This window comes from Bufo bufo, chromosome 6 (genome assembly GCF_905171765.1).
Source record: "Bufo bufo chromosome 6, aBufBuf1.1, whole genome shotgun sequence".
Taxonomy (NCBI): domain Eukaryota; kingdom Metazoa; phylum Chordata; class Amphibia; order Anura; family Bufonidae; genus Bufo; species Bufo bufo.
This window is the reverse complement of record NC_053394.1, coordinates 357,576,708-357,590,083: the sequence shown is the minus strand read 5'-3', so window position 1 is coordinate 357,590,083 and position 13,376 is coordinate 357,576,708. Positions and strand designations below refer to the sequence as shown.

The 13,376-nt window shown below is 48.9% G+C and overlaps 1 protein-coding gene and 1 long non-coding RNA gene across 3 annotated transcripts in view; one reads left to right on the top strand and one right to left on the bottom strand.

The window, feature by feature from the left end:
* The window catches only part of RECQL5 (RecQ like helicase 5), a 104,336-nt gene that overhangs the window by 64,200 nt on the left and 26,760 nt on the right, over positions 1-13,376 (top strand). The window lies entirely within an intron of this gene.
* LOC121005949 overlaps positions 1-13,376 on the bottom strand; it is a 24,995-nt gene extending 11,619 nt beyond the window's left edge. Inside the window, exon 1 of the long non-coding RNA XR_005779988.1 lies at positions 13,294-13,376. This is a non-coding gene — a long non-coding RNA (uncharacterized LOC121005949). The remainder of the gene's footprint in view (positions 1-13,293) is intronic.

The following is a 13,376-nucleotide window of genomic DNA, read 5'->3' as shown; positions in this document are numbered from 1 at the left end:
GGCTTAGAAAACCCATTTTAAAACGTTTTTGGACGAGATTTATCAAGTCTTGATTGCCTGGAGTAAGATGCTCCTAATTTATTAAGAGACACAGGCCCTGCTGCTGAGGAAGCTGCTCTATGCCGCCTGATAGACCGGGCTGGACCGATCCGCTGCAAGCGCAGAGGCTCTGCTTCCAATTCCGGAACGGCAACTGTGCATGTGGTGCTACATTTCCGGGTAGCGGCGCATGAACAGTTGCTGCTCCGGTATTGCCTCTGCGCTTGCACCGCTACTCTGAGCAGCGATACAGACACGAGAATGTCAGGGCCAGGCGAGATGTCCGACCTTTCAGTCAATAGCGGGGACAGCCCCTTGCAGCTAAAGAACTCTATTCGATGAACACATCGATTTGTACGAACTACTTGTAGCAAATCTGGCTGGCCGCAGAGGCGCTGACCGTCCGCCATTTGTCAAAACAGAAAAAGTCTTTGCCATAATTTGCAACTCTTTGACGCTACTTTTGTGGAGTAAAAGCCTTGAAAAATCACCCTCGATATTAGTGACATATCAAAGGTTTCGATCCGTGGAGGTCCGAGTCCTGAGACGCCCACCGATCACTAGAACAAGGAGAGAAATGCATTCACATAGCATGCTCTCTCTCTCCTCACTGCTTCTCTCTGCAGAAGATGGGCTCGATAGAAAGTCTGTCTCCTGCAGAGGAGAGAGTGTACACCATGGGAGCGCTCTTCTCTCCTTGTTCTAGTGGTAGGTGAAGGTCTCAGCGCTCAGACCCCCACCAATCAAAACCTTTGATATGTTGACCTATGACATATCAAAACTTTTTTGAAAGCTCGGTGAACCTTTAAAGGGGTTGTCCCGCGAATAATATTCTACAGTTTTTCAAACCATCACGTGGATCTGAATACTTTTGTAATTGCATGTCATTAAAAATTTATTATAGCTCCTGAGTTATTCACTGAAATCTATCTGTATAGCGCCACCTGCTGTTTGCTCTTTTTCTAATTTCTCTGTCCTGCTAAGATGGACACACACGCCCCTAAGGTGCCTTAAATAAATCAAGCAGAACAATTAGAGCAATGAATGGATCTCTGGATCCATGTGAGGTACAGGGCTGGTTCTAGGTTTGTTAGAAAGAGACTGTCATGTACTAAATTGTATATAATTTTTTATTTTTTTTACATTAATCGTGGGATAATCCCTTTAATTTAATAAATGGGGGTCCCAAGTGCAGAGTCCTCATCTGTTAGCAACTTTAAAAAGCATCTCTTGCTGTGGATCATCCAGCATGTCATTTCTTTAAAGGGGCTTTCCACTCCTCTGACCACTTTATTGTGGGGAAACCTTCTAAGAAAATGGGATTGTATAAAGTGGACTTTTTTTTTCTCCTGAGAGAGGAGAGGGGAAAAAAAAGAAAATTGGCTGTGTCCTTAAAGGGTTAAACTACTTCTGTGGTATTCGCTGGCTTGTCCACAAACGGCTACCTCATTTACATTGATGAGAGCCGTCTATTATTACTGCTGATTTCCTGGTCAGATCATTGTTTGTATGAACAGTCATGGTCACCGTTGGTATGTCCTGCACTATGGCAGCGCTCGGTGGACGTGTTGGTCAGGATTGCTTAGTCGCTAGGTGCAATGATGCCAGCTGGAGAACAGCTTGCATTCCTACCATGGTGACAGGAGGAAGTCAGTGTAAGTCCATGTATGTGTTTTAATGTGCTGATGGGTTACTGTATATCACTAGACTGGTCATTCACATGAGCTTGTCCCACCTGTATGCAGCTCTAATTGTATGGTGACCATACACATTAGAGAGACGTTGGCCAAACCCTGATTCGACAGTGTCCAGACTTCCCCCGACAGTGCAGAGGTTGAGGGAAAGAACAATCGGAGGTTGGACTTCAACACGTCCAATCCTTTGTTTCCAGATATACAAGCTGTCGCCAGAGGTGTCCGGCCGCGGCCTAACCCCCTCTCCCTATTGAGAATATGCGTTCACCTGGCCAAGCCCAGTGTGCATCTACAGTCAGGTCCATAAATATTGGGACATGGACACAATTCTAACATTTTTTGCTCTATACACCACCACAATGCATTTGAAATGAAACGAACAAGATGTGCTTTAACTGCAGACTATCAGCTTTAATTTGAGGCTATTTACATCCAAATCAGGTGAACGGTGTAGGAATTACAACAGTTTGCATATGTGCCTCCAACTTGTTAAGGAACCAAAAGTAATGGGACAATTGGCTTCTCAGCTGTTCCATGGCCAGGTGTGTGTTATTCCCTCATTATCCCAATTACAATGAGCAGATAAAAGGTCCTAAGAAATAAATGTCATCGGAGCCGAACGGCGCTGCCCCCTCCACTACGTCATTTAATTTATTCACTGCACCGTCCTTGCTTCCTTCTCTTGGCCTCCGAAATCCTGCGCAGGTGCAGTATCGCTGAGTGCCTGCGCCTGTACAATACTCCTGCTCCAGAGGGCAACAGCCTCAATAGTGTCACTGGGCATGCGCCGAGCCCAGTGACGTAATCAGAGCGCTGTTGCCCTCTGGAGCAGGAGTATCGTACAGGCGCAGGCACTCAGCGATACTGCACCTGCGCAGGATTTCGGAGGCCAAGAGAGGAGGAAGCAAGGACGGTGCAGTGAATAAATTAAATGACGTAGTGGGGAGGGGGCGGTGCCGTTCGGCTCCGATGTGGGAGGACATTTATTTCTTAAAAGGCGGGCTGGGCACTGCAGGGGGCATTACTGGGCACTAGAGCAGAGTAATAACGCCCCTCTGGGCACCTTGAGACTTCATTTGCATATCAGAAAAAATCGCTTTTTCATCTGAATGAAAAGTTGAATAAAAGAAAGAGGACACATGCTGGAATGAAGGTGCTTTATTGCACATTGCTATGTTAACAGTATTATAGGCTCAAAATAGGTGACCGATTCCCTTTAAAGCTGACAGTCTGCAGTTAAAGCACATCTTGTTCATTTCATTTCAAATCCGTTGTGGTGGTGTATAGAGCCAAAAATGTTAGAATTGTGTCCATGTCCCAATATTTATGGACCTGACTGTATATGGTGTAGGAGCAGCTTTATATGGAGGATGGGTCAGTATACTGAAGGTCACCAGGATATAAATTAGAGTCCCCCCCGATAAAGATGCAGATTAATGAACCACTAGGTAAGATATATATATATACATAAAGTGAAAAAAAGGGCAGCACAGCCTCAAGATGGTAATGAGGGCACGGCCCACTGGGAGAAGTCAATCCCACAACAATAGGTAGAAAAAAGGCAGCACTCCAAAAAATAAAATTAAAAAGATACTTTATTCACCTCAGTGGCAATGGCGACGTTTCGGCTCTATATCAGAGCCTTTCTCAAGCTTGAGCCGAAACGTCGCCATTTCCACTGAGGTGAATAAAGTATCTTTTTAATTTTATTTTTTGGAGTGCTGCCTTTTTTCTACATATATATAGAGCTGTGTCCGTCAGTCCCCAGCCCATGCCCGATGTGGATGTGTTTAGGAACAAGCTGGTTCTGACTATTAGTATTACTGGTATGACAAGACCCAGCGTTCCCAGTGCAATAAAAAAAAAGGTATAATCTTCCTTCTGCAGACAAGATAAACACATTCCGGCTGCTTACGCGTTTCCAACACGGCCAGACTTACCATCCTGGACTCCATAAAATCTGACAACCCCTCTATGAACATCTATGGTAGTCATAGTATCATCCAGATCTCCCCGAAACTAACTGGTGAGACAGCTGAATGCATTTCACAGCTTGGCAGAATTGATTTTTTTTTAATACAGTTTCTATGAAATAACTGCAGATTCGTTTTTTTTTTGGTATTTCCCCCCCCCCCCTGTAGCTGTTACTAATAGGGGTCCTGCGGCTGTCACTATTACTGGGAGCGCTGTAGCTGTTGCTGATAAGGGTCCTGCGGCTGTCACTATTACTGGGAGCGCTGTAGCTGTTGCTGATAGGGGTCCTGCGGCTGTCACTATTACTGGGAGCGCTGTAGCTGTTACTAATAGGGGTCCTGCTGCTGTCACTATTACTGGGAGCGCTGTAGCTGTTGCTGATAGGGGTCCTGCTGCTGTCACTATTACTGGGAGCGCTGTAGCTGTTGCTGATAGGGGTCCTGTGGCTGTCACTATTACTGGGAGCGCTGTAGCTGTTGCTGATAGGGGTCCTGCGGCTGTCACTATTACTGGGAGCGCTGTAGCTGTTGCTGATAGGGGTCCTGTGGCTGTCACTATTACTGGGAGCGCTGTAGCTGTTGCTGATAGGGGTCCTGCTGTTGTCACTATTACTGGGAGCGCTGTAGCTGTTGCTGATAGGGGTCCTGTGGCTGTCACTATTACTGGGAGCGCTGTAGCTGTTGTTGATAGGGGTCCTGTGGCTGTCACTATTACTGGGAGCGCTGTAGCTGTTGCTGATAGGGGTCCTGCGGCTGTCACTATTACTGGGAGCGCTGTAGCTGTTACTAATAGGGGTCCTGCTGCTGTCACTATTACTGGGAGCGCTGTAGCTGTTGCTGATAGGGGTCCTGCTGCTGTCACTATTACTGGGAGCGCTGTAGCTGTTGCTGATAGGGGTCCTGTGGCTGTCACTATTACTGGGAGCGCTGTAGCTGTTGCTGATAGGGGTCCTGCGGCTGTCACTATTACTGGGAGCGCTGTAGCTGTTGCTGATAGGGGTCCTGTGGCTGTCACTATTACTGGGAGCGCTGTAGCTGTTGCTGATAGGGGTCCTGCTGTTGTCACTATTACTGGGAGCGCTGTAGCTGTTGCTGATAGGGGTCCTGTGGCTGTCACTATTACTGGGAGCGCTGTAGCTGTAGCTGATAGGGGTCCTGCGGCTGTCACTATTACTGGGAGCGCTGTAGCTGTTGCTGATAGGGGTCCTGTGGCTGTCACTATTACTGGGAGCGCTGTAGCTGTTGCTGATAGGGGTCCTGTGGCTGTCACTATTACTGGGAGCGCTGTAGCTGATAGGGGTCCTGCGGCTGTCACTATTACTGGGAGCGCTGTAGCTGTAGCTGATAGGGGTCCTGCTGCTGTCACTATTACTGGGAGCGCTGTAACTGTTACTAATAGGGGTCCTGCGGCTGTCACTATTACTGGGAGCACTGTAGCTGTTACTAATAGGGGTCCTGTGGCTGTCACTATTACTGGGAGCGCTGTAGCTGTTGCTGATAGGGGTCCTGCGGCTGTCACTATTACTGGGAGCGCTGTAGCTGTTACTAATAGGGGTCCTGTGGCTGTCACTATTACTGGGAGCACTGTAGCTGTTACTAATAGGGGTCCTGTGGCTGTCACTATTACTGGGAGCGCTGTAGCTGTAGCTGATAGGGGTCCTGCTGCTGTCAATATTACTGGGAGCGCTGTAGCTGTTACTAATAGGGGTCCTGTGGCTGTCACTATTACTGGGAGCGCTGTAGCTGTTGCTGATAGGGGTCCTGCGGCTGTCACTATTACTGGGAGCGCTGTAGCTGTTGATAGGGGTCCTGTGGCTGTCACTATTACTGGGAGCGCTGTAGCTGTTGCTGATAGGGGTCCTGTGGCTGTCACTATTACTGGGAGCGCTGTAGCTGATAGGGGTCCTGCTGTTGTCACTATTACTGGGAACGCTGTTGCTGATAGGGGTCCTGCTGTTGTCACTATTACTGGGAGCGCTGTAGCTGTTGCTGATAGGGGTCCTGCGGCTGTCACTATTACTGGGAGCGCTGTAGCTGATAGGGGTCCTGCTGCTGTCACTATTACTGGGAGCGCTGTAGCTGTTACTAATAGGGGTCCTGCGGCTGTCACTATTACTGGGAGCACTGTAGCTGTTGCTGATAGGGGTCCTGTGGCTGTCACTATTACTGGGAGCGCTGTAGCTGTTGCTGATAGGGGTCCTGTGGCTGTCACTATTACTGGGAGCGCTGTAGCTGTAGCTGATAGGGGTCCTGTGGCTGTCACTATTACTGGGAGCGCTGTAGCTGTTGCTGATAGGGGTCCTGCGGCTGTCACTATTACTGGGAGCGCTGTAGCTGTTGCTGATAGGGGTCCTGTGGCTGTCACTATTACTGGGAGCGCTGTAGCTGTAGCTGATAGGGGTCCTGCTGCTGTCACTATTACTGGGAGCACTGTAGCTGTTACTAATAGGGGTCCTGTGGCTGTCACTATTACTGGGAGCGCTGTAGCTGTTGCTGATAGGGGTCCTGCGGCTGTCACTATTACTGGGAGCGCTGTAGCTGTTACTAATAGGGGTCCTGTGGCTGTCACTATTACTGGGAGCACTGTAGCTGTTACTAATAGGGGTCCTGTGGCTGTCACTATTACTGGGAGCGCTGTAGCTGTAGCTGATAGGGGTCCTGCTGCTGTCAATATTACTGGGAGCGCTGTAGCTGTTACTAATAGGGGTCCTGTGGCTGTCACTATTACTGGGAGCGCTGTAGCTGTTGCTGATAGGGGTCCTGCGGCTGTCACTATTACTGGGAGCGCTGTAGCTGTTGATAGGGGTCCTGTGGCTGTCACTATTACTGGGAGCGCTGTAGCTGTTGCTGATAGGGGTCCTGTGGCTGTCACTATTACTGGGAGCGCTGTAGCTGATAGGGGTCCTGCTGTTGTCACTATTACTGGGAGCGCTGTTGCTGATAGGGGTCCTGCTGTTGTCACTATTACTGGGAGCGCTGTAGCTGTTGCTGATAGGGGCCCTGCGGCTGTCACTATTACTGGGAGCGCTGTAGCTGATAGGGGTCCTGCTGCTGTCACTATTACTGGGAGCGCTGTAGCTGTTACTAATAGGGGTCCTGCGGCTGTCACTATTACTGGGAGCACTGTAGCTGTTGCTGATAGGGGTCCTGTGGCTGTCACTATTACTGGGAGCGCTGTAGCTGTTGCTGATAGGGGTCCTGTGGCTGTCACTATTACTGGGAGCGCTGTAGCTGTAGCTGATAGGGGTCCTGTGGCTGTCACTATTACTGGGAGCGCTGTAGCTGTTGCTGATAGGGGTCCTGCGGCTGTCACTATTACTGGGAGCGCTGTAGCTGTTGCTGATAGGGGTCCTGTGGCTGTCACTATTACTGGGAGCGCTGTAGCTGTAGCTGATAGGGGTCCTGCTGCTGTCACTATTACTGGGAGCACTGTAGCTGTTACTAATAGGGGTCCTGTGGCTGTCACTATTACTGGGAGCGCTGTAGCTGTAGCTGATAGGGGTCCTGCTGCTGTCACTATTACTGGGAGCGCTGTAGCTGTTGCTGATAGGGGTCCTGCTGCTGTCACTATTACTGGGAGCGCTGTAGCTGTTGCTGATAGGGGTCCTGCTGTTGTCACTATTACTGGGAGCGCTGTAGCTGTTGCTGATAGGGGTCCTGCGGCTGTCACTATTACTGGGAGCGCTGTAGCTGTTGATAGGGGTCCTGTGGCTGTCACTATTACTGGGAGCGCTGTAGCTGTTGCTGATAGGGGTCCTGTGGCTGTCACTATTACTGGGAGCGCTGTTGCTGATAGGGGTCCTGTGGCTGTCACTATCACTGGGAGCGCTGTAGCTGTTGCTGATAGGGATCCTGCTGCTGTCACTATTACTGGGAGCGCTGTAGCTGATAGGGGTCCTGCTGTTGTCACTATTACTGGGAGCGCTGTTGCTGATAGGGGTCCTGCTGTTGTCACTATTACTGGGAGCGCTGTTGCTGATAGGGGTCCTGTGGCTGTCACTATCACTGGGAGCGCTGTAGCTGTTGCTGATAGGGATCCTGCTGCTGTCACTATTACTGGGAGCGCTGTAGCTGTTACTGATAGGGGTCCTGTGGCTGTCACTATTAATGGGGGGGACCAGTAAGTTGGGGCTTATATTATGTTTGTTTCCAGTCTTTGTATTTTTCTGAGCACATCTCAGCATGCAGCATTTAGGTCTGGCTTCCACACAAGGCTGGTCCATTCAAGCTAGTGGATGTGTGATAAAAGTGGACAGAATGCGGATGCCATATGTCTGCAATTTGTTTAGAATTTGTTTAGCGGCCGGAACACGGAGGATTTTAAACGGGATATCTAACTTCTAGCACAATTTTAACATTTTACATAACACAAAAAAAGCCACTCGCCTTATCCCCACCGCCCGTCGAGAATCCAGTCCTGCTCCTCGCTGTGTAAACCTCCAGACCGTGTCATATGCACCACTCTCAGCGATGACGCAATTCCAAGCGGCACGTCATTGGTGGGTCAGTGTACATTTACATTTGCGGCAGTGGATATGGCAGGATGATTCCGGCAGAGAGCAGCCTTTCTGATTTCGACAGATCCTGTATTGCCGGATTCCTCAGTATAAGGCCTCATGCACACGACCGTTGTGTGTTTTGCGGTCAGCAAATTGCGGATCCGCAAAACACGGATGGTGTCTTTGTGCGTTCTGCAATTTGCGGAACGGGCGCGGGCAGCCATTAATATAACTGCCTATTCTTGTCCGCAAAACATGTTATATATTTTTTTGCGGACCACGGAACGGAGCAACGGATGTGGAAAGCATACGGAGTGCTGTCCGCATCTTTTGCGGCCCCGTTGAAGTGAATGGGTCCGCATCCAAGCTGCAAATATTGCTGCTCGAATGCGGATCAAAACAACGGTCGTGTGCATGAGGCCTAATGGGGTCTGGCGGTGATCCGGCCGCTTTCCAGCATTTCTTACCGGGTTTCGGCCGGACAAAAAATGTTGCACGCGACGGTTTTTGTCCAGCCGACAGTTGGCATTTGTGGATGCTCAGGCTGCCGGATCAGGCGTGCCGCAGATGCAAACATACCCTCACATTCTACTTGGGGCGAAGTCACTGCTGAAGCAAGTGATTCGCTATATCAGCGCACATGGCGTCGCCCAGACGTTTACATACCAGAGACCAGAAGGAGTCTGTAAGGAGCGCCGCGGAGGAGCTTTTTATACTATGTACAGTGCTGTCCGGAGCCAACATAGAATTCTGGTAGAAGCTGGACCCTCTCCTGAATTCGGCCTTAAGGTCCCCCTCCTCGCGGCCTCCGTGTGGATGAGTAAAAGTCAGTGTACGCGTCACGTTTTTTTTTTCTTCTGTTTTGTTCCCTATTATCAAACAACAAAAATGCTGCAATGAGACACATCGGCCAAGTTTTCTGCCAGAAGAAGCAGTACGCTACTTACGTTTTTTTGTCTGGTGCCTGTGAATGGTGTTAGAGAAACCTCATTTATGTGCATTGAATGCGGATTAAACTTGGGTTTCGTTTCCGATTCCGCACCAAAATCCGCGTCATTTGTGAACGGACCCTTACAACATGACCAAAAAACTGCACTTTGTGAACGTAGCGTGAGGGCTTCAAGCGCATATGACTGTTTCCTGGCCGAGTTGGTTCCTTTTAGGCTAGGGCTACACGGCGACATGTATCGCACGATAAAAAAGGGTACAACGACACTGCGACATCGACATGCTGTGACTGCGACTCCACACCCGCACAAAAATCCATCTTGCAGGGATTTTTTTGCGACTTTCGTGTCGCCGTGCGACACCATTGACTATCCTTATTAAAAAAAAAATGTTGCGCGACAAATGTTGCCATGTAGCCCTAGCCTTATCAGACATGCTTATATTATTGTTTTATTTTCTTAGGCTACCTGCACACGAGTGCGGGTTTACAAACCGATTTTGTACGCAGATTTTTCTGCCTTTCCGCGCCAAAATCCGCACGTGTTATTTATGGGTTTTGATGCGGACTCGCAACCCTTTAGACAACACTAAAACGCCACAGGAACAATTGACATGCTGCGGATCTCAAAACCCACACGGCAGGTCAATCTCCACATGGAAAATATATACGCAAATCTCATTCGACGCTGTGTTTTCTCTGCACGAAAAAATCCGCACGTAACCCGCACAGTTAGGCCTCATGCACACGACCGTTGTTCTGGTCTGCATCCGAGCCGCAGTTTTTTGCGGCTCGGGTGCGGACCCATTCACTTCAGTGGGGCCGCAAAAGATGCGGACAGCACTCCGTGTGCTGTCTGCATCCTTTGCTTCCGTTCCGTGGCCCCGCAAAAAAGAATATAACATGTCCTATTCGTGTCCGTTTTGCGAACAAGAATAGGCATTTCTACAATGGGCCGCCCGTTCCGTTCCGCAAAAATTGCAAAAGGCACATGGGCGGCTTCCGTTTTTTGCGGATCCATGGTTTGCAGACCACAAAAAAAAAAACGGAACGGTCGTGTGCATGTGGCCTTACAATGGTTTTAGGGCTTTTGATCAGACGTGAAACCTTTAGGATTACGTCCCTTCATTCTTATTCTCTCCCTCCTCCTCGGCCCCTGTCTCTTACGTAGCCTGTGCCCAGAGGCAGGGCAGAGAGCGTGCAACTCCCAAGCTGTTCTCTTGTAATGACTGGATACTAGCTTCGTATTGCTAGTGGGTGGTGTATGTTACCTATGGGAATGCATCGTGGTTAGTGTCTCCATCATTAACCCAGTCAGCTGGTCAGCGGCGATGAATAGCAGCACCTGTTACTGCAAAGCCCCAGCGAACAGGTCCGTGCGGCGGCAGCTGCCCCGCACACCCGGGCTGGTATTCCTACAGGGGTCGGTTACATTTGTCAATCCCACTTTGTGTGCCGACAAGTCAGACCTGTTTATTGTTAGTCGTCTGATGGAGTCATAAAGGCACATTCATGCCGGGATATTTCATGTCCGTATATATCTTGCCAGAAGCAGGAGCGGAAAGATAACCGTAAACTGCGCAGTGAGTGGTCAGATCACAGAATGCCGACTGCCGCGCACGTCATCCGTAATCTGCAGGGGGTTTGATTTTTTTCCCCCCACTGTTCTCCAGACTTTTATCTGGATTGCTACGTCGCATCTTTTTCCGTATCGAGATCCATGGGGAAAATATGGCAGACGTTTTATCGTATGGCAGCTAAGTGTCACTCCGCAGTGCAAAATAGGAGACCTCATGAGATGGGGACAGAAATCCTCCATGTGCCTATGAAGTCGGGGGCATATAGAAGTATGGAAAAAAAGGTTTTACTACATGCTGCGTAAAAACAAATCTGAGGTGTAGATTTTATTAATTTCTCGGCATGTCAGTTTATGTTGAGGATTTAATCCCTTTTGGTATGCTCACGCTGGATAGAAACTCCGCAGATTTGCATCAGGCAAGCCCACAGCACGTTGCAGGAAAAACGAGCCACACTGCGGATTTTAAAGGGGTTCTCTCACTTCAGCAAATGACATTTATTACGTAGAGGAAGTGAATACAAGGCACTTACTAATGTATTGTGAGTGTCCATATTGCTTCCTTTGCTGGCTCGATTGCATGGTTACGACCACCCTGTGATCCAGCAGTGGTGGTCGTGCTAGCACACTGTTGGGAATAGTGCCAGCCTCTCTGGTGACCAGGACTCTGGGGTTGCACATAGGCTGGTGTTTTGTCCTATAGCGTAACCATGGAAACGAGCAGTGTATAATGTGATGAAAAAAAAGAATGCAGCCAGCAAAGGAGGCAACATGGACAATCACAATACATTAGTAAGTGCCTTGTATTCACTTTCTCTACGTGATAAAGTGACACAACCCGTTTAAACGCACTGCCGAGGGTGGAATCCGTAGCAAATCTGCATCCGACAAATCAACAATGAAAATTCCCATTCCCGTAGCAAAATCTGCATGTGGAATTTCCTCATGCGGACGTTCCCTTACATACACGCGGATCCGAGCTGAATTTCCGTACGAATTTATGTCCACACGTGTCACTTTCAGTTTTCGATGCGGTTTTGCAGCAGATCTCACCCTTGCATTGAAAAGGGTGAAATCCGCACAACGAATTGACACGCTGCGGATTTAAAAGTCAGTTTTCCCGCACGGAACGAAAATGCAAGGCGTACATGAGATTTGTCGGATCTCACACACTTTGCTGGTACTGTATTACACTCCAGTTTTTCCCGTACGAGAAAAAACGCACATAATCCGCAAAAGGGCATCCGCAACTGAAGACATCCTGATGCATCCTGAACGGATTGCTCTCCATTCATAATGCATGGGGATAAAACTGATCAGTTCTTTTCCGGTATGGAGCCCCTAGGATGGAACTCAGCGCCGGAAAAGAAAAACGCTAGTGTGAAAGTGTCCTAATACAGGCGTTTAAAGTTTTTTATGTAATCCATGCATGGTGAGTATTTGCTCACGTACATATAGAGATTTAGCATAAACCAAGAGACATTTTAACAAATCTGGCAGAAATGACGACCGTTTGTCCATTGCATTAGACCAAGTGCGGCCAGCCAACCCCGTCCCTATGTTCCTCACTCCTGCACTAATACTCTGGGTATCCCAATGTACATTACACTGACTGTGTCTGTACCGCGACACAACGTGCCTCAGTGATCACATTGTACCACTCAATCTGGATTAGGAAAACATGGCTGCTCTCATCCACAGCGGCGCACCTGTCCACGGAGTGTGTCTAATATTGCAGCTCCATCGGTGGGAATGGAGCTGAGCTGCACTACCACACGCAACCTGTGGACAGGTGTGGCGCTATTTTTTGAAAGAAAGCAGCTGTGTTTTTCATATCAATGCTGTGTTCACATCACATTTTAGTCCCATGTTTAATGTATGTGTGGGGAAGACGAGGATGAGAGGCAAAGTATACTGTACTTTTACATCCCACGGAGTTGAATAACAAAAAAGCAGATACGTGATAGATGACGGAGGCCACTGTGTGGCATCTATTTGATGCATCAGTTTAAAGCGGTTCTCTGGGCTACAGATATCAATGACCTATCCTCAGGATAGGTCATCGATATCGGATCGGTGGGGTCCCATTGCCAGCCCAACGATCAGCTGTTTGACGCGGTTCAGTGTAATCACTTGAAGGCGACGAATAGCTGTAATTACACCGCACCACAACTACAAGGAGGATGAGGAGGTAAACATGGAAGAGGACCCTTCATACAGCTGATCGGCGGGGGTGCTGGGAATCTGACCCCCACTGATCGGATATTGAGGACCTGTCCTGAGGACAGGTCATCCATATCTGTAGTCCCGACAGCCCCTTACATCATGCATACAGGTTAAATGTGGGACAAAGATACGATGTGAACGCAGCCTAAAAACGGAGCGTTTACAGAGCTGAATTTGTCATTCGTCGTTCATGTTATCGCGGTGTGCAATTGGGTGCAGAGCTAAAAAGTTAGGAGGAATTCAGCTCTGCTACAAGTTCCGAGCGATGGAGCTGAGCTAGTGCTCTAGAAGGAGGAGAGTGGGAAAGTAGTAGTTGTAGCATACAGTATAGAGGTCTTACCCCGGCACTTAGTCCTGTCCTCCTTCACCCCATGGGTGCTGGGTGCTCCCTGACAGCTGCCGGTGCCCTTAGCACTGCCTGGC